A 3,177-nucleotide genomic window follows, 5' to 3' on the forward strand; every position below is an offset into this window, starting at 1 on the left:
TTGTTTGAGATATGTTTGTCCTTCCACATGGACGTAGATTGTTTGGATCCTTTATATGTATTTTTAATATACGTATTAAAATGGCCAAAAATAGAACCAGTAAATAGATGATATACAGAGGGAGACCCAACTCTTATACTGACTTTCTCTGAAAACAGTAGCTAGCTGACAATAGACAGGCTACCTGGTGAGGTAGTGAACCCCCTATCACTGGAAATGCCCAAGGGACAGATTAAAAGCAACCCATCGCATCTATTGTCAAGGAGACTTTGGCACTGTATGGAGAATTTAAATGTATGACTTCTAAGAAAATATATACTAAGACTGAATAAATTTTAGTGAGGTTCAGCTTTTTGTCATCTAAAGTATTTTGCCCAATTTTATTTCATCTATGAAGTAAAACTACAAGTCTGCATTATACAGTTACACATGCATAAAAATATACAGGTGCGTTCTAATGGGGGTAGAATTGATTTGTGTGTTTTTGTGCAGGGGAAGTGTTGTGCAATATATGTAAAAAGTTATATGTGCATACATAGATATTTTTTCTCATACTTTTATCCATGGTTCAAGATGTATATTACTTCCAAAAGAAAGACAATACTGTGAGCCCAAGAATTTATTTTAATTTAAAATCACTGTCTTGTTTTCAAAGGAGTAAGAAGAAGAAACTGCTTTCTTCATAAAGATAGAAACTTCTGAAAATTAGGTTTTAAAATAGAAATACTAGTGTACCTCAAAGCACTGCATTAGAAAGGATTATAAACAATGAAAGAAATTCACTCACATGAAAACTCAATAGTTCCTGATCTCAAACAGCCAAAACAGAAACCAATTTTTTTTAAAACAAGAGATGCTAGCTGTTGAGAAGTCTAGTTTAAGTACCACCAATGTACTCAACACTGTGACAGAAATATGAATATAGTCTGGCCTTACATCTCCTGAACTTTGCTGATTGCATTATATGTAAAGATGCATCTGCTCCTTTCTTAAAACAGAAAGCAGTGTCTTTAAAATGATACTCAAGGAATCTGCAGGGATCCTGAGTCAGGACTTAAGCACAAACCTCAACGTATGTGGCCGTTTGCTTAACGCTGTGCGCACCACGCACACACTGTTAATGTTCATCAATGCCATCTCTGAAGCATGGAAATTGAGGCTTCATTTAGTGCTAACAGCAGCAACATTTCAAAGCTAGATATTACTGAAGATAAATGGACACTTTGGCCTAAAATATTGAGCTTTCACAAAAGCATTTCTTCCCTAAGCTGAGGATTGCTTATCCGTTTACCTTTAAGAAAAAGAAAGAAGTCTAATCTTCATAATATTCTTTAAAATGAAATGAATACATGCAATAAAATGCAAAGTCTACGAGGGGTTTTGTGGGAGTCAGAGATTTATTCAGTGTTAAAAATGTATTTTATAGAGCTGTACTATCTAACACCGTAGCCGCTAGCCACATATGGCTATTTAAATTAAATTCTTAGTTCCTCAGTCACACAAGCCATATTTTAGTGCTCCATACCATGTGTGGCAAATAGTGACCATATCAGACAGCACAAATATAGAACATTTCCATAACAGGACAAATTCTGTTGGACAGTGCCATTTTAGAGAAAAGCAATTAATGTTCTTGCTACCCAGACTTTAGCTATGAAAGCAATACAAGGAGAAAAGTTGAAAACATTATTAAATATATTTCTATAAAGCTCTACTATTTAAGGAAGGGAGAAATATTTGACCTCAACTCTCTAAATTTACTCTTCATATTTATTAGATTTACTTGATTCTCCATAAAATTGTGGAACAGACAATAGGAAACACAACATAAACGGGCACTGCACAGATAACAATCAGCAAAAAAGTTCCCACCAAAAGTGAGACATTCTGAGTAGTTACAAGTGAACAAAAGAGTACAGGTTAGGAATTAGCAAGGAATTCTAGAACTAGAGGAAGCTGGAATCTTAGATTTTTTTTCTTCACTATGAAATAATTTGTATGCTCATCCAAACTAAATTGAATCTCTGAATCATTTGAAGACATATTGTAATTATTCATATTTCTGTAACAGGAAATAATTTGTATGAAAGTAACAGTTTACTGAATGAGGTAAACTCAGAAAAAAATAGGACAAATTTAATTTCTTTTACCACTGACCCTAACTTTATCTTCACCACCCTAAAGGATAATTTTGCTAACACCTACAGCTTTTCTAATAACTTTTAGGCAACAAAAGTCCTAATATATTAACATAGCTTTCAGTCTATCATCTGATTCAAAAGTCTCCTTTCCTTCCAACTAATGGCCATTTAGGTAGAGCTGAGTATTCCCCACCTTGCTATTCTACTTCCTCATCTTTTTTCATCTAGTCTCTGTATCATTGGAACAGAAGAAGGCAAAGGAAACAAGGCTCAGAAAGTTCTTATTTGACATAAGATGGGCATTTTTGATTTCAAAGGTTGGCTTTCTTTTTTATGGAGTGGTCTGTAGGTTGTTAAGAGATACCTACACTATTCCTGACCTACTACTCTTAGCTCTGCTAAAACTCCTAGCTCTACAGCCAGCCTTTGTCACTGTTTCTGCTTCATAAGGAAACACATTGGTCTAGTGCTAAAAACAAGGGATTTGGTACCAGACCAACAAAAATTAAAAACCCTTCTCTTCTACTTCTTACCCACTGAGATTGTGCAATCATTTCACCTGTTTATACTTTAGTCTTTCCTCACATTAAATGAATATTTTAGGGGTTGTTGTGAATTATAGGATTATTACAAGTATGATAAGTAAAACAGAGCTTGTGTATAATAAGTGTTTATTTTCCTTTTCATCTGTTCTCTCCCTTTTCATGGACTGTTCTTTGTGTTGTATCTAAAAAGTCATTTACATATCCAAGGTCACCTAGGTTTTTTTCGCGTTACCTTCTAGGATTTCTATAGTTTTGCATTTTACATTTAGGTCTATGATTCATTTTGAGTTAATTTTTGTGAATGGTATAAGTTCTGTGCCTACATTCTTGTTTTTTAATATATGTTGATGCCCAGTTGTTCCAGCACCATTTGTTGAAAAGACTATCTTGCTCCATTGTATTGTCTTTGTTCCCTTGTCAAAAAATCAGTTGTTATATTTATGTGGGTCTATTTCTGGGCTCTTTATTCTCTTTCATTGAACTCTTTGTCT

Source organism: Balaenoptera musculus, chromosome 4, assembly GCF_009873245.2.
Source record: "Balaenoptera musculus isolate JJ_BM4_2016_0621 chromosome 4, mBalMus1.pri.v3, whole genome shotgun sequence".
NCBI classification, from domain to species: domain Eukaryota; kingdom Metazoa; phylum Chordata; class Mammalia; order Artiodactyla; family Balaenopteridae; genus Balaenoptera; species Balaenoptera musculus.